General features: G+C 39.7%; 1 long non-coding RNA gene across 2 annotated transcripts; it reads right to left on the minus strand.

Annotated features, from left to right (window-relative positions):
• Window positions 1–26955, minus strand: LOC122882515. 2 transcript variants are annotated; one of them, XR_006379387.1, is made up of 4 exons: window positions 26818–26955; window positions 26464–26529; window positions 1805–1959; window positions 1–1549 (listed from the first exon to the last, which is right to left on the minus strand). It is a non-coding gene; the product is annotated as an uncharacterized LOC122882515 (long non-coding RNA). The 2 variants fall into 2 exon arrangements; XR_006379385.1 differs by having other exon boundaries at window positions 26814–26954.
• Between the last annotated feature and the right edge of the window lie 384 nt (window positions 26956–27339).

Genomic DNA, 27339 nt, shown 5'->3' on the forward strand with positions numbered 1-27339 from the left:
GTAGAAATTGAAAGAAAGATAAAGCAAGTACTGCAGGTCAAGAATCATAAATATAATAATATAATGTAAAATTGTGTCTGAAACAGTTTGCGTCCAGGGTGGGAGGGGTCAACCACAATCTTTCCTGTGCGCCTCAGAGTCCTGGAAGCGTGCAGGTCCTGGAGGAAAGCTAGACTACAGCCAATCACCTTCTCTGCGGAGCAAATAATATGCTGCAGTCTACCCTGCTCTGTAGGCGAACTGCATGGGGTCCAGGAGTGGGTCTGCGATGGATTTGAGATGGGACAACACAAGGCGCTCAAAAGACTTCATTACCACAGAGGTCAGGGCGACGGGTTTGTAGTCTTTAAGTCCTGTGGTCCTTGGTTTTTTGGAGATGGGGATGATGGTGGAGGATTTGAAGCAGGCTGGCACATGGCATGTCTCAAGTGAGGTGTTAAAGATGTCCGTGAACACTGGAGACAGCTGATCGGCACAGTGCTTCAGGGAGGATGGAGCGACAGAGTCTGGCCCGGCTGCTTTGCGGAGGTTCTGTCTCCTGAACTGTCTGTTGAGAGTCGTGGTTGCTGTAGGGGAGGGGGAGCCTCTGGGGTGGGCAGTTGTGGAGAGGCCCAGGCCCCTGCTTAGGTGGGGGAGGTGGAGATGGTGGGATGGTGTCAGAACGGTCCCATTGTCTTTCAAAGCGACAGTGGTGATCTGTCTGACCCCTTCCAGACAGAAGCAAAGTCAATGGCTGAGAAGTGGTGCTGGAGTTTCTCAGAGTACAGTCGTTTAGCTTCTCTCACTGCCTTGCTAAACCTGTACTTTGACTCCCTAAACCTATCCCTGTCTCTACTCCTGAACGCCTCTTCCTTTTCCAACCATAGCTGTCTGAGTTTAGCTGTGAACCACGGTTTGTCATTGTTATAACTCACCCTGGTGCATGATGGTACACAGCAGTCCTCACAGAAGCTGATGTAGAACATCACAGCCTCTGTGAACTCATCCAGACGGTTGGTAGAAAGTCCTGAAAACCCCCCAGCCAGTACAGTCCAAGCATGTCTGAAGGACCTGCATAGCTTCACTGGTCCACTGCTTTGATGTCCTCACAACAGGTTTACAGAGCTTTAATTTCTGCCTGTATGCAGGAATCAGGTGAACCAGTGCAGCACGGGGCACAGCGTGATAGGCACTGCTTACTGCAGTGTAACAGTGATCCAGAATATTTTCCGTTCTGGTCGGACATTGAATAAACTGTCTCTATTTGTTGAGTTGGAAGCCTGCCAGCTGCAGCACAGAGTCCGGTATCGATCCACACGGCCACGTCTCTGTGAAGCAGTAAACGGAAGGTGAATAAAAGTCTCTGTTTTTCCTCACCAGTAGCTGAAGTTCATCCAGTTTATTGCACAGTGAGCGCACGTTGGAGAGAAATATTCCTGGTAGCGGTGTGCGAAGTCTGCACAGACAGAGAGCACAAGTTCCCTCTCCTCTGGCGTTTCACTGCATGAGCAGTGAAATAAGTCTGCTAGTGTAGTTCCCCTGATGTTCATCCGGGTATCACAGCAGAAAACTGAATATACAAACAAAACAACTTGCACCAAACACCATTTTGGCTCACACTGAGGAAACGTGTAACACAGTTTATATCACTTTTATATCAATTTCTGCCAATAGCTCCTCCTAAATGTTACATACTGGACCTTTAAAGCTGAAATTATGTATTTAATGTAACATGCAAGAGGCATATGTTACACATGCAAGCAAAATGTTTCTGCAACAAGAAAGAGTAAAGTCTACTATCTATATGCAGAAAATGGGAATGTACCGCTCCACTGGCAGCTAGTTGGAGGTCTTCAGCCCATCTGATTAGCACACTAGCTAATGGCCCCTTAACATAGCTCTGCAGCACAAACCCCCAGGCTCCTCGTTCATTTCAATGAGACCGCTGTATTAGTGCAGCAGGGGTTCTTCCAGGGTGTTCTAGAAAAAACAAAGAATGAAAAATGCAGGGTAGTAAAGAGTTACAAAGTGGGATTAGCTGCTGGTTCTTGAAGTATTTTTCACCACTGTAAATTCCCATTTCAGAGATTTTCTTCAGTTTTTAATGATCTCCTAGGTGAGGAATGGACATATCCTCCTGATGTTAAAAACTAAATTTTTGTCGCTCCGCAGTCTGGATTTTGAATGTATGATAATTTCCCTTAAAATCTGATGATTCTGGAGTCTTTGTACGATTATTTGGTTCTCAGTTTCTGGCAGTGTTGGAGCCGGGGGAGGGGGTATTCCCCCCGGAATTGCACATTCTTTGTCTACCTTAAAGCAACACAACCACACAAAGATAGACCCTTGTTTTACTTTACTGAAAACCCCCGAACGTTACAGGCTGTATCAGTCACCTACAGTAGCCCTCATGGGACACCAGAAGTCACATCACAGCTTCAATAAAACAATAAAATGTGATGAGGGGTGAAATGCAACAAATTGTTGCTGTAATTACCAAGACTCTTTATGTTTGATTACCCTGAATTTGACAGTTTCTAAGCTTTCAAGAAGACTTCTGTCGTCAGTTCGCACAATAACTGATACAATGAATATACCAAATATCCAGTTCCCTGCTTTCTTTATACTTTTCTACTTTCTTTATAATTGTTTAAATGTCATTCATATTTTTCTAATAATTGAACAATTTTATCATTAACTTTGTGTGCATATAGTCTCCACTGTTTCACAATTACAAATGTTTCACTTTAGCAAACTTATCACTTTTGCAATAATCTGTGAAGCCCATAGAACTGCACAAACCTTGGTCTAAGGTGCTACAAAATACAGTTGATTGATAAATGTATCTTCTTATTGATTACCCTTACTATACTGATCGAGGTATAGTGATCAAGATGGAGGAGATGAGGAAAAACATGAGTAACAGATGTATAGGTAAACAAACCTATAATCATCCAAAACCTGTAAATAAAGTAAGAGTTTGTTCTTTTTGCAGTTAAGGTGCTTTCAGACAGCGGGCGGTTGCCGCTGCCGCTTGGCAACTTCAATGTTCTGTGTTTTGAATCTGTGGTGGCTCCCGGCACCCTCGGATTCTACCAGCTGTGTACACCACGTGCTGCTGCTATCCACCTATAATTTTATCATACAGCTGAATAGAGCAGAGCCCCCCTCTCCTTGCCGCTGCCGCAGACCTTGGCAGCACGTCTGCCGCCATGTTTACGTTGAAACCAATGGGGCCGGCAGCGGCAACTGCTCGCATTCTGAAAGCAGCTTTAGAGTTGATTTCACAGTTGTCAGACACACCTGCTCCTCCTGACTGATGATGGCGATGACTGATGTTGGTGCACATCTGCTCCTGATTGGCCTGATTGGAGTCTCACTTTCTAAAACACGGCCTGTTCTGTCCCCACGTTGTGTGATGTCCTTACATTTAATGGCTCTGATCTAAACAGTGGTAGTGTTCTCTTGAGTGCAGTGTCACAATTTCCCCTCATTCCCACACTGTTTTACGTCAGTGTTCATCTTTTCCATGTTTGTCTCATTATTAAATATAAATATTTTGAAACAAACTATTTGTATCGTTTACAAGTTATTCCAAGTAAAGTAAATATTAATCTAGTTTTCATCTTGTTTTAGTTCACCTTGTAGGTTTGACTGGATTGTGATTTAGAGCTGCCTAATGTAACCTCAGAGCAGGTTAACTGTTGATTGAATTTTATTTTGAAAAACACAAGCATGCATGACAAACATGACGGGCAGAGTAATATCTTTCCTCTTGCTTCTGCTTGTATCTCTCTCCCTTTTCCCTTGACCTGTGCCAAAATCTGCTTCATTCCTATGGCCAAACATGCATTAGGCTAACTGTTGGGGGGAACGCCACAAGGCAGAAGCCCTTACAAAAAGCTATGGATGTATAAATGTCTAATCACACTTCAATCTAGAATGTTAATAATTGCTGATTCCTTGTGAAATACTGTGGTTAACTTTTAAAGTACGTTTATGATCGGAAAACGCAGAAACTCCTCTCAATCACAGAAAGCAAAAATGGTTGGCACTTAGTCAAGCAGAAAACAGATAGGTGCTTTAATATAATCATTCATAAACCAATTTCTAAAAACACATTGGAGCTAAGAACTTGTAGGAAAGTCATAAGAAACATCAACTGACTCATCGGGGACAGTCATGGGGTGAACAGATTTCCGTTTCCGGTCAGTTAACCTCTGAAAATGAAAGAGATCCAGGTTCTAATCAGAGCTAACAAGGTGCCTGCAGTGACTTTTATCCTCCTCCCTCCCTGTTTATGACGTTGACGTTCAGGCTCCAACAAATGCTCAGATTGGAGGTAACCTGTCAAACGACGGTTGTTGCCCTCATTTTTGTTGCTCGTTACATGCCTGTGCGCTTCCTGCAGGTTGTGAATCATTGAGGATTTAAGAGGAACTACAAGAGGATAAACCCACAAACTGGATGTAAATCCAATTCTCTTTAATCCAGTAATTTGAATATTTTAGCCTGTGAACTACAAACTTGATGATTGCTGACCATTTTCCTTAGCGTAATAAGGATTTTTGATAGATTTCCCTACCTTCCAAAAATGCAATGGAAATCAACTGGAAACTTGATTGAGATAAAGATTAATTTGTTTTATATATTTATTTTTTCCCATTGTAATGTTTCTGTCATGTGGTAATGCAGTATCTAGGAGGGACTGTCCCTGCACTCTGGTGGTGTGTTCAGGGACACTTTGACACTTTAAAAATGGCCCCTGCACACAAATATAATTTAACTTTGTCAGAAAAATCTAAGTGACTAAATGTTCACTGTGACAGCAATCAGGTAATATGATCTAGATTTAAGTAGCCGGTATTGTGTGCTAAATTTTTAAGTAAGATTTAGTCATGCCTAAAATAGGCATGTTCCAGGAAATGTCCAAATATTCCTTCAATTGAATGTTGGAAAAGCTTTTAATGATGTAGTACTAAAAATAATAATGCAACAAACTTTCTTTTCTGTTATATTTTTATCTACATCTAATTCTACACGTTCCATTGTTTCTACTTTACGGACATTTTTTTGTTCCCGTCTTTTTTACCGAATGTTCATACAGTTATCTATAAACTCGTGCAGCATTTCCAGGAAAATGTGTCGAGTTTGACAGTTTGAAAGGTTTGGTTGTTGTTGTTTCCAGGAGTTTGTCAGTGCAGAGCATCTCTGAGGTATTTTGGCCTGAGGAGGCGAGCAGATGGGATAATTTTTTTTTATTTATATAGTGCCAATTCATAACAGAAGTTTATCTCATTGCACTTTTCCTATAGAGCAGGTCTAGACCGCACTCTTTATAATATTAATTACAGAGACCCAACAAATCCCACCATGAGCAAGCATTTGGCGACAGTGGCAAGGAAAAACTTCCTTTAAGAGGCAGAAACCTTGGACAGAACCAGACTCAATGGTGGGTGGCCATCCGTCACTGCCGTGTTTTTAACATCAAGTTTCAAAGTTGTTTCCATCAGTTTTCTTTTTTTATTTTAATTTGAGTTTTGTAGTATGTTGTGTTGATTTATTTACTTCTTTCTTAAATGCTTTTAAATGTTATTTTCAATGTTTATTCCAATTTTATGATCAATTACTAATTTATAACATATCTTATAACATACTGTTACCATTAAGTGTCCATATAGTACTAGATGTATCTGCATGAGCGAGGCAGTCCACCCCAACTTCTGCTACTAGACATGGAGCACATTCTCTCTTTCTACTGAACTACTGAATCTTGACTTCTTCTTCTGTCTGTACTGTGTGCTACATGCACCAAATGATGCAATGCCACCCTGATACCACGGGGTGTGTTGCTCCTAAATCAGGAAAGGCTTCTTCATTCTGACCTTGTATGGCCCCCTCAATGCTGAACTGTCTAGTTCTGCTGGCAAAAACGATTAGTTTAGCAGGGAAATTAGATTAGAAGAGTTTGGATTAGTTTAGTGATAAATTATTAACAGGTTCCTTTTCTGCTTGTGGCATGGCACTATGGATGGCACTGTCAGTCTGTTAGTTAACCACTTTGGTCAACAACTATTGGATGGATTAACATGACATTTGGAAGAGATATTCATTCATGTCCCCCTCAGGATGTATTGTAATAACTTTGGTTATCCCTTCACTTTCCTAGTGCCATCGTCAGGTCAAATGTTTAACTTCCTATTCTTTGATTTCAGATTAAATACTCACCTGTACTTGTTAGCATTTAGCTCAAATCACTCTTAGTCTTGTTGTTTGTTTTCTTTAGTCTCTTCTTTATCTTCTTCTCTCTCCGCAGCTTCAGCAGGTTTGTCTATGTGTGAAAGGTTTTTAATTGAAAAGGTTCTTTGCTGAGAAATGACTTTTAGACTGAGAGGTAAACGCAAGAGTCTTTAGAGAAAACAGGAAGACCCCACCATTCCTCCCCCCAACCCACACACACACATACATACACCTCCTCCACCTCTTTTATTGTAAGACCTCATATGCTGATGGGAACTCAAATACAGAACTGAAAGTGGGCTTCCAATGTGTGTGTGTGTGTGTGTGTGTGTGTGTGTGTGTGTGTGTGTGTGTGTGTGTGTGTGTGTGTGTGTGTGTGTGTGTGCATGTTTGTGAGGAAGTCAGCAGTGGGCTGGGTGAGTACACACAAACGGATGGGGAGGTTGGGGTCGTGTGTGAGTTTTAACGGCCCTTTTACACTGACAGCAGCAGCAGCCAACTCATTCATGTCAATGTGACCGTGGTGTTGGTACAGAGGGTGTATCACCACAGACAAAACCCCAGGGTTGGTCTGGTTCACCTTTTGCCACAACGCAATGCAACGTCATCTGACAACACATCTAACAGCCACACACTCTAGTTAGCATCCCACCAGACCACAACTCTGTAAATACAGGATACAATAATATGTCTGCATAATTTAATTTACTTTTGGTCAGGCTGGAAAAATAGGTCTGGGGCTGTTTTTCCTGCCCAGACCCCTTAGTTGAAATGAAGGGATATCTTAATGCTCCAGCATACTCCAACTTTGCATTAACAGATTGTGTTTGATCCTTTCCTGCTTTAACATGACAATGCCCCTATGCACAAAGCCAGGTCCATAAAGAAATGGTTTTCCCAGTTTGGTGTGGAAGAACTTGACTGGCCGGCACAGAGGCCTGACCTCAACCCCAACCAACACCTCTGGGATGAAGTGGAATGCCGTATGTCCACATGTAGCCGGTTAAACTTGTAAAAGCAGCTTTGTCTCTCCACAGCACTCCATCCAGACTAAAACAGGGTTTTTCTTCCCCCAAAACAATTACATAAACCAGCCCAGTGAGGGTTGGGGCCTGTATGCCAGTAAAGTTCAGAAGACAACATTTAGTCACCTCTAACTTTCTCTGTGATTGATCATTTGAAATGCTAATATAGCTGAATACACGAAAGAGCTGCTGTCAATAACTTGGATTCATGTTTAGGTTTATGTGGTAGCAAAGAAGACAACTTTCTGTAGTCTTACTATTCTGTGATTGCGTATTTGAAACGTCAGTATAGCCGATCATACACCACAAGTGTTGTCATTAACCTCTATTTATGTTGATTTTGTCAGATGACATCACAACCTGTAGACCTGTGGTCTGAGAGCCCGACCTTATCACACAACATCGGTAGTTGTGTTTCCATTAATTCTCAAGCAAATTTGAAGCAAACTTTTGAAATGTCGCAATAAAGAAAAAAAAAGAAAATGCAAATTAGGCACATTTCCAACTGGTTTGGAGCGAATGAACCAATCCACAAGCATAGTTTCGTCCTCCTGCAGAAGTTGGCAGTATAGGCTGCGTTACGCATGGCTGTAATAAACAGAGTAGAAGAAGTAGAGGTCACGAACAAGAAATGAAACCAGTTGTTTGTCAAACACTAAGAAATCTCAAAGAACAAGAAGAAACAAAACCAGTCGCCTAGGCCATCTTGAGGGATTTGTAATTTTTCTAAGACGTCGACAACGGAAACAGCTTCTTTTTCTTCTTCTTCTTCTACAGCTGATCAGTCATGTGAGTTAAATGTTCGCTGCGTCTGAACTTATTCGGCAAAAGTGTTTCCAACTCCCATTATGCGCATCAACTCAAGCGAGCGTGTAAACTTAGATGCAAATTTGTGGAAGTTGTTTTGAATTTTGGCGTTTCCATGAACATAACAGCTAGTGTCCGACCTCACTAATGCTGTTGTGGAGTGGAGGCTGTTACAGCAGCAGATTAATGCCCATGGTTTTGGAATCAAACGTTCAAGTATCACAAATGGGTGTAATGTTCAGGTGTCCACATACTTTTGTTTAACTGTGGTTTTTGTACTGTATATGTCTATATTTGATTGTTAGCATACTTTTAATCTCTGTAAGTGTATTGAGAGGTAAATATCTCATACAATAAAGCAATAAAGGGAAATTCATGTTTGTATGTGTGAAATATTACACTTCACCTGTTAACTATTATATGTGACAAGTGAAGTGTTCAAAAACCCCATATGACCATATGTGAAATTATTATTAGAATAGTAAAGGTGCCAGTACTCCCAATACATGCAGCATTGGGGAAACAAATGTATTATTCATTTTAGTGTAAAAGCTACAAATGTATAATATTTAACAAAATATGAAAAAAAAATACTCCTGCTCTGTACATACTAAAGGATTTTGGAGACGCAAGCAGAAATCTTAATTCCTATCCAGCAGTTTTCCGACTGAACTAGACCACATAAAATACGTTTGCATACACACGAGAAACCAGGTTATGGCTAGTCCAGGTAATCTAACATGTTTACATGCAATGTGATAACCTGGTTATTGTACATCTGCGTATACATGCAGCAGGTCAATAATCCAATTTCTCCCTTATCAAGATAATTGTGGAAACAAAAACACAGATTCTTGATTCTCATTCTGGTTACCTTACAGCATGTAGCTCGCAGTATTGTGATAATTCTACCTTCTGCTTGAAGGAGTCTAATACTGATAATCCTTCCAACTGGAATTCTTAGTTTATATCTTATCACCAACACAGACCATTGTGTTGTTTTGCTAGTGGGCTATTTATCGTCAGCCAGAATGTCCTTTAAATGTGACGAAATTCCACCAAATCACCCATCTTTAAAGTGTACGTGTGTTTGTGTGTGTGTGTTTGTGTGTATTTAACACCCCTCCCAATCAGCCATCTTATCTTCACTTGTCTCCACTAGGAGATGAAAGGCATTTGTTGAATATCAAACAACCTGACACTCTGACAACACTAACACCTCCTCCTCCTCCTCCTCCTCCTCCTCCTCACCCTCGCTACATTCCATTCCATGCCAGAAATATTTAACTCCACTGCAGGATGAGGTTTAACATGTCAGCAATAATGCATGACAATGTCCTAAATATTGAAAATATTGGATGAGGTCTTATACCACGACCAATTACCAATGGGGAAAAAAGAAAGGGAAGGTTAAATTGCAAAAATGGATACTGTATCCCCGCTTTTATTTATTTTTTTAAATTGTGTTTTTTGTGCACTCCAGGGAATATTAGTTTGCACTTTAAAAATGCACTTTAAAACTGAAATCCTCAGAACCATTTTAGAACCTATGGAAAAACACTGTTAATGCTTTTGTAAAAAAAAAAAAAAAAAACAACAAAATCAACATGTCTTAGCCTTTAGCTTTTGCTGACTTCTTTCCCTTTCCTGTTATCTTCTGATCTCTCCCCTGATTGTTTCTCGAGTTTTATTTCTTCTACATGTTCTCTCGTCTTTGCCTTTTTTCATTCCTATTTCTCCATTTCGCCCAGATGTGAAATGATTCATGGGTTAAACACTGTGAAGTATGTTATGACTGGGTTACAATCCAGTTTTTAGGTTTTGGTTTAGGTTTTTTTCATTATTGAACCAATGCATAGTTTCATTGTTCAACCTTTTGTACTGCTTTTGTATTTGTATAATTTCCTGTGTGTGTGTCTGACGTGTGTGTGTGTGCATGCTTCTAACCTACAGTCCTTTAGTATGACATCCCTGTTCACACGCACACACACACACACACACACACACACACACTTATGCTATGTAGATATCTCTGACAACAAGATGTATGGAGGACAGGTGGACACACACACACACACACACAGATAACTTTGTTTTAACGGAGCTGCACGATGGAGTGAGGCCTGTGGTACGTGTTAATCGAAGTGCTAATTGTAGATTTAAAATGCAGCTTGTTTACTGTGGACTGCAGCTGTATTTACATACATATGCTCAGATTTTTTTGTAAATGCAGCACAAATTGCAGGAAGTGCAGGAACATCACCCGTTGACAGTCAACAGGGTATTCATTTAAAGCGAAAAGTATCAGTAACATTTGTGCTGATAGAATAGTAAAAGTCCAGTTCATTTTCTCATAAACAATGACTTCAAAAACTTCAAGGCTGAATGGACATGAAACATTTCTGGTTGACACATCAGTTCAAAAGATTAACAACTGTGTTAGAAAATGTATGAGGGTTTTTATTAAAAAAGCCCGTGGACATAAAAACTGAAGGAGGGAAGTCAACATCCAACCACAGAGCTTTAAATTATATTGCGTGCTCTGCTAACAGCGAGCCAAAGTTTAAGATTATACTTTCTAGAAACGTATACAACATTCAGCAGTTTAAATCAGTTTTCAGATTTTGGTCAGTTTTAGATGAATTCAGTAACCATGGTGACAGATTTTATTCTCAACTGCAAAAATGAAGTGTTCTGAATTTGCTACAGCTCTGATTCACGCCAGAATCTTAGTAATTAATTCAGAATAAGAATTCAAACTGATGGCCCTAACGTAAACCTGTAGTGTCATTATTATAAATTATTCAGAAAACTATTATTAAGTCAACTTAAGTATTCAGTATTTTACTCTTCATTGTGAAAATGAAATTGTAATAAAAATACACATTTTGACAATTATTTTCTACATCTTCTCAAATGGTAATTATATTAACTTGTTCTGGTGCCAACTGAATGAAAAAGCTGTGATTCACCTTTGACACTCCATTAACTGTGAATAAGATTCACTTAAAGAGAACTGTTGCTTCTAGATAAAATTGAAAGCTAGCTCTGAAGAACTGAAAATCCAGGCTAGAGTCAAATCATCAGCAATCAAATTAAGCTATTTTTCGCATGTGGCTGACTGTTTGAAAGTGGTGAAAAACACTCAGAGAGGGGTGTCTGCAGCTTTTTTTCAGTCTGCCTCTTCACAAAATGTGCGTTTGCTGATGCAGACTGAGGCTGCTGTTGCCGTGCCGCCTTTAGCATCTTGACATTAGCTTGCCTGTGATAACATCTTGTTGTTAGCATCCTGCAGTTAGCATGCTGCCATATGTCCAACACCAAATGGCTTCGGTTTACCTTCTGACAGCAGCAGTAACATCTTCAACAGGTGTGAGCGTGTGTTGGTCCAATCATCACACTCACATTCACACTCACACACAGAGGGATCCTTCTGTCTGACAGCAAGACGAATGGAGGCGACAGATGCACACATAACTTTTACTTACACAACAGTGTGTGGATTTAAGAGAGAGATCCTGATATCGTGTTCACAGTAGAATTTTCTGAATGGGAGAGAGGGGTGTTTATCCAACTAGGGAAACATCTGTCAATGAGCACAACACCAGAACGATGGAAGAAGTGACGCTAATTCTGACAGATTGTCTTTCCCTTTTTTTATGTGAGTTTGAGATCGACAATTGTGAAGACAGAAAGAATTCCAAAAGAGGATGGAAAACTTCAGAAAGCAGAAAGTTAAACTTATGGATTAAGTCATGGAAGCAGGTCTGAGGACATAAAAATGTGCATCTCCAGTGTTGCCAACAAATGTAAGAATGTGTTCTGTTAATAATCGTAGTCAACCATAAGGCTATTAAGGCAACAGCTAGCTTGCACCTAGCATTATGATCATTAACAGGTTGTAAACCAAAACCCGCAGATTCTTTTGTATGTATTTGTATGTGATGATGTGTTATGGTTTACTTTTTAAAGAGAAATCCTTGTGTTTCTGTGTTTTCGGTTCTTCAACCCATCAATATGGGTGCAGAGGAGAGCCACTGAATGGTGGTTCCAAGCTTTATAGATTCCCAGCAGATACAAAGATTCAGAATGTTGCAAGACATTCAATTTTATTTATATAGCGCCAATTCATAGCATATCATCTCATTGCACTTTTCCTATAGAGTAGGTCTAGACTGTACTCTTTATAATATTATTATTTGTTGCATGCTGTACCCAGAATTATAAAAGAAAGACGTTTGTTTTTGTCTATTTGTGTGTAGAGAAAAGGGTTGCCATTGCACTACAGAAACTTGCAACCAACTCTGAATATAGACGTGTCTCCTAGTTGGTTGGTGTTGGCATCACCTCCATGTTTTGGTGTGCTAAGGACTTTGGTGCAGCTATTATCAAGGTGCTGATGCCAGAAGTGACTGCTGTTTGGAGAGAAGCTTGGACTACATCTACACTAAGCCGTTTAATCCATTAATCCATACTAACATTTCCAGGTCCAGGTTTTTGATAGAGCCCTCTGCTCACAGAGCAACACCTTAAGGACAGAAAAATGGCAAAATCTCAAAAGCATGCAACATAGCCGACATCTGATAATGAGTGGGACAGACAGCCCGGGTGACCAAACTTATTTCGCGGTCGCAACGTCGTCTGACACAGTGACTTCTTCAGCAAGGACTGGCACTCTATTATACTGCAGGTAGTGGTGGATAGCAAGGGACTAGTTTGGACACCACATAACACACACTGAGCCTTTGAAATTATATTCTCTGTCTGCAATTTGGATTTTTGTCTTGCCTCACAAACAACAAAATTACTTTTCCTAGTAGGTGAGTCTTAATACAATCTGAATCTGTATGAATACCTAATCTAGTGTGGACACAGTCTCCATCCTAAACCACTTCACTGTCAGGACTTAAGCTGGCCTCAGGGGGTCGGGGGGTTGGACTGGGGTGGCGAGTTGGGAGATTTTGGGGTGAAAGGGTGAATTAGGTGTTGAGGAGATGGGAGGGGGGTCACCAGCTAATGATCTTAAATCCTTGACAGGTCAAAGGTCTTTTGAGGATCCACTTCCAGGACACAATAGAGTCCTGTTCTTCCTCCAAGTTGGAACAGTCTATTCAGCTACAGACCACTGACCTTTGACCCCCCAAAACCTCCTGTGGGGAACCAGTTTCTGTCTCTGACTTTAATATATAATTGTTGCAGTATTTTTCTGTGGTGGTGTAATGTGGAAAATGCTATTTGCTTTTCAAAAGCAGCAACGACAGAGTGAAAAACTTGAAATCTTTGATGAGCGAGCCAATCAGAAGATACTTGGTCACAGTTTGCAACAGATTTGAATGTTTTAGGAAAATTAATCAGGGCCCGTTTTCCAAAAGCATCTTAAGGCTAAGACAATCATTAAATCTCTCTTATGAAGCTTGTTAAGCTTAAAAGGTGTTCCACTCAGCTAAGACCAGCTGCAAATTACATGTTTCACTTTTCAATTTTTATTGGTTTTGGTCATTTTTAAGTCTTTTATCATGAGCACTGATGTTCACTGCTAAGTGAGTTTGATGTAAAACGAGTGATGAGGTTAAAATGACAATTATAGAGCAGACAAAAATATTTAACTGAACAACTGATCTGCCATTTTCTTTCATCGTTGTCCTTCTTCTCGTCTAATATATTAATCTCTTCTGCCTAAACTTTCCCAAAGTTGTTTTCAGTTTCCATATCTTGTCTTTTCTTTCTATTTATTGTAGTGATACAGAAAATTATGACAAAATGACATCCACCATTGATGACATACATATACATGAAACATCTTAAACTGACTTCCACCCAGTGAATCCCTGAAACTATCAAAAGTATCCCAAACAGTCGTTTTCTGCAACGCTTATCAGACAAACTTTGACACAAGACTGACATTAAGAAGCTCTTAACAGCTTAAGTGTGCACTTGCTCTTTAGTGTTGCTTTGGGAAACACGTAAAATAATTTAAGAGTGTTGGTTGAATATGCTGTCAGAAAGACTGATCGCTAATCAGGAAACAGGGCCCAGATCTGGATCAACGAAGAGAAATATTTAACTTTTCAAGCTTCTCAAGGGCAATTTAGTAAATTGTTCAGTCAAAAACATGAGTGCATATAAAAATGTCTCATGTTATATGAAATGTTACACTTAAATTCCCAGTTATGTTTGCATTCATTGTTTCTCACCAAAACGCTGAATGAGACGGTGAATGCATTTCCTTTCTCATAAAACATTTGCATAGCCATGTTTCTGAATGTTTTGAATCTCGCATTGTTTACATCCATGTTTGCTACCCCTCTTCTTTTTCACTGCTGTTGTTGGCGCATTAGTGTTTCTTTGTTTCTCAAACTTTTGATCAGCATATAATAACAGCAGAAATGTGTATCACATCGCCCGTGTGCTTGAGCGAGGGACCCTTTCAGAAAAAACATTGCTGCATAGTGCTACTAGTGGTCAAAACCCCTTCTTTAATCTATATTTCTATTGTTTTTTAGTCATAATATCTATATATTTTCAAGAGAATTTTTCACAATCACATTATCAGTCACAGTTTTTACTTAAGATGCGAGAATTCATATTCACATGACAAAAATGTACCCCACCCCCACACATTAACATTTTTTCCACATTTTAACAAAGAGTTAGTTTCATATCAAAATTTCACACTCAAAGGGAGAGATCACAGGTGGGGATGTACTTTTTTACAGAGGAAATGGGAAACTGACATTCATATGAAAACCAACAGATGTCCATTAAATACATGACTGAGAATTCAGAGTTTAGTTTTCACACCTGACATTTTACTCAAGATTGTTACTTTATTCATATTTTGGATAGGACAGTATCAGATAGGAAATGGTAAAAAGTAGCATTATGAAAATCTTTTGAAGAGCTTTGCAAACGTCTCCCCAACGAAGGCTTTTTCAATTAAATACTTGAGTATATTGAGTTAATTTGTTTGATAATGATAACTAATGATGATTGTCAGTTTATCGAAATCTATCAGTCGATATTCTCCTTCTGCCAATGAATGTTTGTTGATGATCGATATTGTTCCAGGAAAAGATGGCAGGATTTTTGTGTTAATGTTGATATGTTGCCGAAACATAATTAGGAAGTGTCTTATTTGATAAATCATTATAACTTACTGATTTTAAAATATGATAATAACAATGTTTTATTAGACTTTACACATGTTTTTCATCCTTATGTCTTTTTGTCTTTATGGCTTCTTGTACTTAATTTATCTTACCTGTATTATGGCGTATTACATTTTGATTTGCTTAGTACTTCTATTCCTGTGTGCACTGACGTGATAGTGAGCTGCTGTAACAAAAGAGTTTCCCCTCGGGGATCAATAAAGTATTTCTGATTCTGATTCTGATTCTGACTTAAGGATGGCTGAAATTAAAGAATAAAGAAAGAAGTAAGAAAGTGCACACACCCACACACATCATACAGTGTCCAATTCACAAACATTCCTCATGTCCCACATGTTTTGATAGCACAGAGTCTTCTGGCCCTTTGTCACTGTGTGTGTATTGTGTGTGTGTGTGTGTGTGTGTGTGTGTACAAATTCAGCATCACACTACAAAATTACAGGGACAACTTTGAGGACTGAGGGAATCATGTTTGTGTGTGTCCTGCTCTTTGCCAACTGCCTTTAAAATTATAGGGGCCGACTGTGGGTTTCATAGAAATGTACAGTGTTTGTGCGTATAAATGTTCTCTAACAGCCTGTAAAGTTATACTTCCGGTGGACCACCATGGGACCTTATTTCGGAAAAAAACATGAATTGTAGTCAATGGCGAGAGACAAATAATATTTTGATCCCGTTTGAATTGTGCCATGAATTACACATGAAGATTACTTTGCATATCAAGAAAGTCTCAGTTTGTCGTAAAACTGTTGAAGTATAAGACTGTGAAAACACGTAATTAGAAAGACTACACACCCAAAATTCGCACAAGTGGCGTCATGACTTTCTCTCTCCACAAGCTACCCAGAGCCGCTGAAGCTACGATGCCTGTGTGTTTTGTACATGGATATATAAAGTGCCGGATTTAGTCACACGAGCAACAAGTCTTTCTCGTTTTTTCACTTGACGGCTGATAAAAGGACCAGGAGTCGCTGGATAAAACCCACAGCGCGATAACTGGATTTTGTTCCTCTTCTCTTACATTAATGGTGTTAGGACGAGATTTTTTTCACTGCCAGTATGGAGACGTGGAACAATTACCAATACCTCTTGATGTAAATATAGGCATGTGAGTATTGTTTTTAGACTTGAAAAGATGCGAACTTAGGCTTTAAATATTGGAATTATCGGAATTACAGAAGCCTTCACTCTTTGATTCTGAGGATGTTCAAAATAATATTTTAAAATGCCAAAACACTTTCTCCTATAAACTCAAAACTCCACAATGTCTGATGTTTGAAATATACCAGCTTGTGGGCCACACACATGCCAGGCTGACCCCACTTCAGAGAACACAAGCTGGCATGTTTTTTGGAAGAAAAATTTTGTGTGCTCTACTTCTCTTTCCAAGAAGCAGCCATATATTTCCTGGTATGCGTCCCACACCTCAAACCCCCCGCCACTCATAACCACAATCCACTGCAGCATGGCGTTTCCACTGTGTTTTGGGGTAGGTATAGAAGGAGTAGTGGGGGGAGGGGGGGGCTTTAAAGCCATGGCCTTTATAATCTGCAGGGGCCCAAACTGTTCAGAGGAACTCCCTCTCTGATCTGTATTGTTGAGTCTGTTTTGAGGTCGGACCTTGAAAGCGTCCTGACTGGTAATCAGCAGTTTTTAAGATGATCAAACAGCCTCCATTATGATGGTGGACAATGGGCCTGACAAGAGAGGTGGGGGGGGGCAGAGCAAGAAAAGATGACAATAGAGTTCCTCTTTCTTTCCCTCCTCACATGTTCTTTCCTTTTCCCCCCTTACTGTTCACACTTTTTCCCCTCTTTCCATCCACTACCGAGCTGTTTACCAAATCCACATCCACCAAAAAATGTCTCCAAAGTCCTGGTGATGTCTTTCGCTATGTATTTTAAAGTAAACACACGTTAATCATTTACTTTTGGAGCTCACTGTAACCTCCTCAAGAACATAGTGTTTTGAACGTTTTTAAGATGTGGATAATAATAATGAAAACAAAATAATGTAAAATATTTTATAACACAATGTGTTAAAATTCTTTTCCGTTAAACTCTCATCCGTGTTTGTCATCCGTGCAGGAGTTGCCATTTCTTAGTACGTTTACATGCACTTAAGTAACCAGGTTACTCAGATCAGTACGATAACATGTTTACATGCACCGTAGTAACCTGGTTACTGTTCATCTGCGCAGGTCAGTAATCAGATTTCTGCCCTACCCCAAGTTTATATTGCAACCAAGGCTTTTTTTAGACTTCCACAGGCTACATTGTCTTAGTGTTAGTTTTAGTCGGATGAAATAATTTTAAAAAATGAGAATGAATTGTCAGATCGACTTGAGCCCTGAGTGGAAAACAGCAGCCCTCTCATTCAACGGAGCAGCATGCAACATCATCCGGCAAGGCGCTGCAATGGCCAATCAAATACATGCAGGCGCACATTCCTGGTATGTTGCTTTGTAACGTGAACATCGTATTTGTTTACCTCGCTATGGTTGCAATGAAAGATAAAATAGTTGCCATCGTGATGACTTTCCAGAGTTGTAAAATCCTGTCTGTGAGCATTACAAACCGTTCTGTGTGTTTTGGCATCTGATAAGACATGAAATGCATTAAATTGTTACTCCAACTGGACTTCCTGGATTGTATTTCATTGTCTCACTGGTACTTTAAACAACGTGTTTTAATGCAAGTTGTTTTCCCACTGTCCTCTCCTTTCATCCTGCTGCCGTTACTTTCCCTGTCTGAAGTGTTTGTGCTGCACTTGCGTACTTGTAAAAATCCAATTACAAACCCGGTTACCTGCATTCACGGCCAAGAAATCGGCATTCTCGAGGACAAATCTAGCTGGTGAAATTAGGTTTCTCTTATAGGCTACCTTACAATGATTGTAGAACTTAGGTTTTCGGTTATATGACGTTTAAGAAATCAACTTACTGAAGAAAGCCGACCGTAACCTGGTTACTTAAAGGGTTAGTTCGTATTTTTTTAAGTGGGGTTGTATGAGGAACTTACCATATCTATCTATCTATGTATTACCTATCTATCTATCTATCTATCTATCTATCTATCTATCTATCTATATATATATATATATATATATATATATATATATATATATATATATATATATATATATAGTAATATAATGGTACACACCCTGTTGTATTACAATGTTTCCATAAGTATTCTGTGCAATTATCCATCACATATCTGTTATACATGACAGGTGTATGTAGTTTTTATAGCTCTTATTTTCTATTTTCTATTTCTATTTTATTTTTATTTTATGTGTATTTTTTTTATCTATCAATAGGCTTAGAGGAAGGCCTGAAGTGCCTGGGTTATGGCTGAAAAGACCAACTCGTTCTCATTCACAGGTCATCAAATACTGAGGCATGCATGGTTTTACATTGGCGTTAATTGAAAGCCCGGTGCGTCTCATACAGACGCTGAAGGGTACCTTGTGCCTCTGTATGTACGGAGGCCCCTAAAGGTCACGGTGAGAATTTTTTTGAGGACTACTTTTGCATTCCCCGCAATATGTTTTGCGTTCTCTCGCAATTAAATACTTTTGTGTTACCTCGCAACTTCCAACTGTTAACTCGCCTTCCATTCCTTCAGAGCCATATGTATATTTCCAATCAGCTGCTCACAGCGCAATGCAACAGTATATCAGCTCATTGTATTTGACTTTGAACTGGGCATTAAGTATGCTGATACAAAACTACTGCTTAATAGGCATGCATGGTTATGTAAGTAGTGAAAGTAAAATTAAACAAATTCTTAGATCAAGAGGTCTCTCCAGACGAAAGCAGTACAGTAATCTGCAGGATGCTGTCGGTTTCATTTGTGAACAATTACTGTATCTGTACTGTACTTTACCCCAGAGGGGTTTCACAGAGGAAAAGGAGATGTCTCCAGAGTCGGAATTACGGATGTGCAGTTGAATCTACCTCATAAAGCTAATGTGCTGTATTTATATGAGTCAAAAAAAAGAAGAACAAGGCGACTGAAATGCTGCAAACAGAGTCTGTGGTTCTGTCACAGAAAGAGCAGACAGCATTGAACCACTTGCACAGGGTCCTCTGTTCTTTGCGCAAAACAAATTAAAGTAACCTTTAATGCTGAAACAGGTTTTGGTAGAAGGCCTGTTACTATAAGTGTGGAGCAATAATTGATGCTCCTTATACATACAGCTCCTACCCAGAAGTTTGATAATGTTCTATCTGATAGCTTCTTTGCAGTGGATGTCATATAAGGTGAGGTGTCCATAAACAATGCATAATGCATTAACTTGAGAATCTCCACACTACCTTCCAATACAAATAGACATGACTCAGAAGGAATGGAGGAAGTATCGCAAGAGAACGCAAAATATTGAGAGGTAACGCAAAACGTATTGCGAGGGAATGCAAAAGTAGTCATCAAAAAAATTCTCGCCATGACCGTTAGGGGGCTCCGTATGTATGAGATGCCAAGGGGCATGACAAAACGTCGGTATTTGAAGACCTGGGAATGAGAACGGGTTGGACTGTCAGCTGTTAATATTCACATTGTATGGCAAGTCCTTTCATGTCAGAGCACCACTAATGTTGTTTTGTTGTTTGGTTGTTTGTTTGTTAAACCAAACACGTCTGTGTTGAATTTCCTTCTTCTAACAGCTGCACAAGCGACAAATGTTCTGACAGTAAACTGTGAATTGGTTCTTTTATACCACTTTTACTCTGACTGACCAGTTTAGATGATCGCAGGTGTGGAAGCTCTACTTTCAAGAATCTAGGCATTTATTTCCAAGGAACTCAATGGGAGATGAAAATGATGAGCTTTTTCCGTTGTCGTCTCATAGTCTGCAAGTGCATTTTGCACAATTGGATCAGTTATGCCCTGTCCAATATTACTGGCTTTTACAGTGCTCCTTGGGGTGGAAGACCCCTCTCATAAACCAAGCAACAGGCCTTACATAATACATGATGTATTCCTCAGTCTGGCTGTTGATGACTGATTACTCTGAACATTGAACATACTGTGGAGGACTGGAGGATCCATGCTTCCAGGGGTTATTTAGACTTGTTGAATTGAATTTCCTCATGCATAAGAAATAATAATGTAAAATGTATTATAATTTTGCTCAGTACAGTGTTTACCATTTGTTTCATGGTATGAAAAGAAAATCCCTCTATGGTGTTGCAGCTTTTCAGAACGATCAGTTAAAGAAACCCTAATGAGAAAATACATCAGGCTGAGGCTGGTGGAACAGAGGCTAACTTCAAAAAGAGCAGGACTTATTGGCTGTCTATGTTTCTTGGGAAAAAAAACCCCAACAAATAATGTTAATAGTGCTGCAGTGTTACAGCCTGTAGCTGTAGGTGTAGCCATCAACACACTCTGTAAAGATTGTAACTTCATCAATCCACACGTTTAATAGGAAACCAAACATGTCAGGCTGTTTATAAAATGATGCTCAAGAAAATTTTAAAAAGATACCATACAGATACCATGCAGTATCTCTGTACCCAGACGTTTGTTGTTCAAATGTGGTTGATCTGTACATAATGGCATCTGTAGATTTCGTCAAGGAGTTTTTTTGTTAACTGTGATATTGAAATGCACCTGATTTGGTATAACATCAGGTTTACTGAACCTGGTGTTTTTTATTGATACATTTAAAACTATAATTTAATCACAACATGGCTGCATGGCTCTTGAAAGGAATAGTTTGTTAGTTTGTTTTCTACGTTGAAGCTACTTAAGGAAGCCTGTTCTGAACCCTGTACATAGGCATTCTCCATGCGCCCCTGCCCGCATCCACGGCTATTCATTCTAGTATCTTTGTGGGCCCTCCTCACATGAGGGCCTTGCATACGCAGTCCCCTATGGCCCCCCAGTCCTACTCCCATCAGTGTGCTTGCAGGGTAAGTCAAAAAACACTGATTCTTTTGAAAAATAATGGTTGTAACCTTCTAACATATATAAAAAGCAAACTTAATGCACTCATTGTATTATTTATATGTTTTTTTCTTCAAAAAAACTGCCACAGGTTTTGGTTATGTCAGTTTCGATCTTCACCACCATCCGCAGTTCAAGCAATTGTGCAAATGTTCAATGTTTTGATGCATTGGCGTCTCCTATTTTCCAGCTATTCATACATTTTCTAGGCTGCCTATCATGTTCAGGGTTCTGGGGGTCTGGAGAATTTCCCTACAAGCACTGGGCTTCCAGTCTATCACAGGACTAACACAAACCCATTCACACCTACAGGCTTATTTGCTATTGTTTCCAAGACATATCAAGAAATGTTCTGCTGAATGCAACCTGATATGCTTCATAAAGCAACACACACACACACACACACACACTTGCTCTTTGTATGTTCATTGTTTTTGTCCATACATACAGAAACTATGTAAACCGTTTCTTTTTCTTCTCTAGAAACCTTGTTAACATGTCTGTCTTAAAGGGGGACTCCACCAATTTTACACATCAAAGTCAGTTTACTGGTCATAGGGAGTCTTCTCAGCCTGTGAAACTGTATTCTGTCATTCTGGAGGAGGTTTGTCAAGTCTGAGGAAATGAGTCAAGTGACGTCGGTTGAGTTACTCGATTTAGGCATGGAAACTACTCATTTATAACAGAAAGCCTGCATTGTGAACTGAAGGTGTAGAGTTTGAAAGATGTGGGTGCGTTTATCAGGCAGAGAGGGGCATTAAGGGAAATTTAAAACCCAGTGTTTTTGGAGTTTGACTCATACTAGGGACTTCAGGTCTTTGTAGCTTTAATTTTGATAATTCTTTTAAAAACAAATCTGTCTCTTGTGAGTGTCCCAACTTCTTGAAAAAATAATTCTTAATCCCTGGAACCACAAAATGGAACTGCATTTACTTGATGTCTGACACGCCACAGCAACCTCAAACAACCAGCTATGTCAAAGCCGACTGATCCAACTCTGTGTGTCAGCTCACCTGAATCCACAGGCTGACTTGACAGCCGATAATGGCCAACTAGAGCCAGTGGTGATGGACAAACCAGAAATACAACAGCAGATGGTCGACCACAGACGCTCAACATATGTCGGGCTGACTGTTGGATTTTCCCCTGAAAATATATATTTTTTCTGTATATGGTCTCTTCATTACGTTAAATTCATTATGCAGCCGTTTTTTTCCAAAGTGACAAAAACTTTCCCATACACACCCATGAGCAGCAATGTTGTTGTTCAGTGTCGTGCTTAAGGACCCTTGAACAATGAACCACCAGCTACGATTAACGGCCCGCTCTACCAACTGAGCTCCAGCCTCTTTTTCATTAGTTGAAGTGAGCAGGTAATGTCTTTGTATGATTTAATTCTGCAGTGTTTAAATTTTTGTTTTATTTCCATTTTGAGTAGAAGACACTGCTTCATAGTAAAACAGTTCTCTTTATTTCCAGAGATACTCTGTGTACCCAAAGTGAACCTGCATCATGCGCGCAGAAAGCAGCAGGAAAATTGCTTGTTGACGTCTGCTTGGTTAAACGTCACCTACCAAAAATATACAGACTGAAAGATCATTTAAATGGAAGTAAATGGAGCTGAACACCAAAACAACCACTTCAGAAACAGTTTAACCTTTGCTGTGGGCCATCTGTCTCCTATAAACATTGAAGGGTTTGCCACTTTGCTCAGTGGTCCCTCTGCAGACATTGCAGAGACCACTGATTGTTCATTTGCTCCATCTTTCAGCAGCGAGGATGGGAGCTGAAACTGAAAAACCCAAATCAGTCCTGAACTGACAGCGTGTGGTTTTCTTCACCCAGTCTGTGAGTCACTGAATGAGCCTGACAGACTTAAAAATACAGTAGGGGAACTTTCTCTGCTTCTTTGCGCTCACAGTGTACATGGACAATCTATGTAGGTGTGTGGTGAACCTTATAGAAACAAATGAAGGGTGTGTAGGTGTGTCTGTGTGTTTTCTGGTCCACTGGGTTTCAGTAATCCTCGGTGGAAGCCCACTCAGTTCTGTATAGCCCCTCCAACGTCATCACTGTACCGGACTGTGAAGTTTATTCCATAACAAACACAAAACCGAAAATACACTCACACACATACACACAAGCTTGATCAATAATCAGCTTCAGACTACTAGTTCAGTTCAGCAGATTGCAGTTTTAGTTCTAGAAATGTTTTTCTAAACCAGTGCTGCTCTGGGCCAGTGAACCACAGACTGATCAATCAGCCATGAGTTGCTGGTTTGATTCCTGGCACTGACAGTCAGGGGTTTTCTAGTGGAGAGAACTGCACAACAGGACAGCCACCTCCTACAAACTCAGAGCATTCGCTGTTTTTGCAACTAAAACCTGGAAAAAACAGCCTGAATTAAATATTTTGGTTTACTTTAGTCTTTACTTTGTGTGTGTATTGTCTATATGTATCTGCGTTTAACCTTTTGTTTTCTCGCTTTGTATTTTGAACTGTTTTTGTATTAACTTGTGCTCTGAAATACACTTGAACTTCACTAAGTGCCTTTGAGCAAAGCACTGAACCTTCACAACTACCTCAAGGACTTTGGCAGTAAAGCTCTCTTCTTCTTTTTCTAAAACTTTAGCTAGCTACCAGGTTAGCTGTTGGCTGCCATGACTGTAGTTTGAAGCTACACGTAGCGGCGCTACTAGTTTCATTTCTCAGTAGCGTGGTGGAAGCGTCACTGTTTTCTGAATCAAATAGCTTTTTAGTAGCTTAGCTCTTTTATTAATCAAGTAGTGCAGTAGCGTCCACACAAGCTAACGTTACATCTCCCCATTTCGAGTAAACTTGAGCATTTTCTGAAGCTTTCTGCTGCGGGTTGAAATAAAACTGCTAAGGATCAGTAGGTGACGCCACCATCATACATGGACGTGTGGACGTGTATGTGTAGCCAACAGAAGCACTTCCATATGACGGTGACACCACATACCAATCCAGCGTCTCTGCTGCAGTGGAATACAGACACGCGGGACTGAGTTTACACATGCAGGGAATTCCCGAATAAGCTAACACAACCATCGCCAACCAAGCTAACCATCACAATTCAGTGCAGTCTACAAACACCAGCCAGCAACTTGTCAATAACTAACCACTAACTACAAATTTTTTCAGTGTCTTTTGGCAGAAAATGTATAAAATTAAGCGTGGTTGGTTTTGGAGCAGTGAGAGCAGAGAGCACAACTTATTGACAGTTTTATTGGTCACTGAGATAGCATTGACTTGGAATGAAGTTGGCTCAATGTAAAAAGGAAAAATAGCTTCGATGTAGTAAGCTACTTTTGTTGCTGTAGCTTGCCCAACACTGCATATCTATCTATCATATCTAAATAATTTTTGTATCTGAATGCCAACACCAAGGTGATCAAACAAACAACAAACCTTCAGCACAACATCCGTGGACAGCAATAATGAATAATATATAATATATGAACCCTTTTAGCCTTACTTTCACTAAAAATCTGTTGTTACTTCTCCACTGCCTCTTTCACTTTTTTGACTGCATAATCATGTTTTAATGCTTAAGTGTTTACATTTTTTGCTTTCTCCTTCCAATAGTTATACGTACATAAGTGACGCATTATCATAAGGCATCATCGCTGGTGTGTGTTTCCTTTCAGAGACAGAAATCTCTTTGGGTGAACTGACCCTTTAACGTAAAGCACTTGGAGCTGCATTGTATGAAAGGTAATATATAAATAAGGTTCATTCATGACTTTGTAATGCAAGTATTCTGTTCGTGTAAACTCAACACTTTCTGCAGCTGCTTCAAAGTAAAAGCCTTCCAGCAAAGATAATGTTTTCACTGTACAGCAGATGCAGAAAATGCTTATTTATCATATAGTCCTTAGCAGTGCTCTAATACCATACCAAATTCAGGATTGGCTTCTGTGTACATGTGAATGATAAGACTTTTGGGAATGTTTGGGAATTTGCACCGCTATAGTGTAATTAGAACAAAGGTGGGTCTGTCTTGTAGAGGTGCTCTGCATCAAGATCAAGTTTTAATGTCAACCTTGACTCAGAACTGTGTTTTGCGGAAAAACATATCAGACGGGTTATTATTTGAAGCAGAGTATTAAATTAATTTGTAATCAAATGATCTCAAACACACAGAAAACCTGGGGCCAGGTAGTGTTATTCCATAACAGGAGTACTGGCCGAGGGATGATGAAGGATTTAATGTTGAAGCTGCTATGTATGGTCCGCTGTGTGCGCTGTTTTTCATGAGAACATGGAGGTGCGAGGCCACATGCACAATGCATAACAGAGGGTGGGAGATGGGAAGGTCAATTGGGGCCCAACAGTAATTGTCTTTTTCCTTGGGGCCCCCGTGACAGGTTAATCAATACGCTAAGACAGGAGTAATTGCAGTAACAAGTCTCTTGGCAATTAAAAAGTACAGACATAAGAAACAAACAGCCTTTCATGTGCATAGACATAACTTTAGTGAAGATAATTATGTTTCTACTTATTTTACTGTTGAGCTTTTGGCCTCACATACAATACAATTACATACAAGTAGCATTAACAGTCTGTTTAAGTACTTAACAACATGTAACAAAGCTGATGAACTCAGTGGTGAACAGATAGTAATAAGGCTATCCTAGTGTTTTTCATCCTTGTCCTTATTCCTTTTCCTGTGGAAGTTGAACAGCCGTGTTTTATGCTGAACAGATGCATGATGAGAACCGTTTCTGATACAGAAACACATCCCATTGTAATCAAATTGGATTTTAAGCAGCATTTAGGCAGATTATCTTTTCCCTTTTCGTAAAGTGATAATAACCCTTCACTTTCTGCTGTACGCACACAGATGGGCTTTTTCCTGTAACAAACAGAAACAGCTGGTGGTTTGAATAAAGTTTGGAGGATTTTATTTATAAAACAAAAAACTGAATAAATAATTTAAATCCACTTAAATCCTTCCTGTGTGTCTTTGTTTTTCCTGGATTTTTTTTTTGTAAAACTGCTTTTGTGGCTCTTTTAGAGTCGTTTTAGTTTATTGACAGATGGTTCAGTTGCAGCAAGGTGGCAATTTAACCTCCCCCTGCAATATACACACAAACTGTCCTGACTGACCGCTCTGCAGGGGGGAGGGAAATGCTTCTTTTTTCTTCACCCTTCACTCACACACACACATTATCTTTCTATCTCTCTCTCTCTGATGACTCAACACACACTTTCATTTTCTTCTCAAACACCCCCGTGTCCTGGAAACATCTCCGGCCTCTACAAACCTCAATAACTGAAGTTATTTTTATCGTCAGAGCAGTTTCAGCTGCTTGTACATCAGTAACGTCCTCCTATTTAAAGAGAAACACCCAAACAAATGAGACAAATCTTCAGTATCGCATCGACATCCCAGTAAATTAAAGTTGTTCAGCTCTGGAGGGTCCATGGGTCCATTAGTGAAGCACAGTTACATTGTCTGCATGAATTACTCCAATCTTTCTATGTTCAAAAAGTCTATCAAATTATTTAAATATTTCTTCTAACACGTGATTATATTTCCAGCTGCTGTGATTCTGCGCTCAGTGAATAAAATGTATTACCGTGTGACAAAATGTCAACTCAAAGGTCCACTTACTAACTTTTTTGGTAACTTCTTCTCAGGGTGAGACGGTGTAGTCCCTCATTCGTCCAGGAGTGTTCTATCGTAGAAAAGGTTTCAGTCATCTGGACACTGTTTTCAGAATCAAGACGTTTCGGCTCCCATCCAGAAGTCATTCTCAATTGTGAAAAAAATGGAACGGGAACTAGAAATTTAAGCTACTCTGTGTTACGTAAGCCCTGCCCTCAGGAAGGAATCTACCTGAGTATCTGTTAATAGCTAGTTTCACCTGAAACTGACCTAATTGTTACAAGATGGCCCAGTAATCAGTAATCAGGCCTATTGTTTTCTGGCTGCACCTACCTCATCACTGTTAAGTACCTGATTAGCATGTGATTGGCGTGACCAAGGTGATAATACACTGTGATAGACTTTGGGCAGATTGAATCTCAGACCACCATTTCTGTTCAAAGAGGGGTTCTCTTTTTTCACAAAAATGGCTTCCTTGACACCTCGTTCAAACCAACTCTTCTCTCTACTTACAATCTTCACCTCGCTGTCT

The sequence above is a fragment of the Siniperca chuatsi genome, linkage group LG2, assembly GCF_020085105.1.
Source record: "Siniperca chuatsi isolate FFG_IHB_CAS linkage group LG2, ASM2008510v1, whole genome shotgun sequence".
Classification (NCBI taxonomy): domain Eukaryota; kingdom Metazoa; phylum Chordata; class Actinopteri; order Centrarchiformes; family Sinipercidae; genus Siniperca; species Siniperca chuatsi.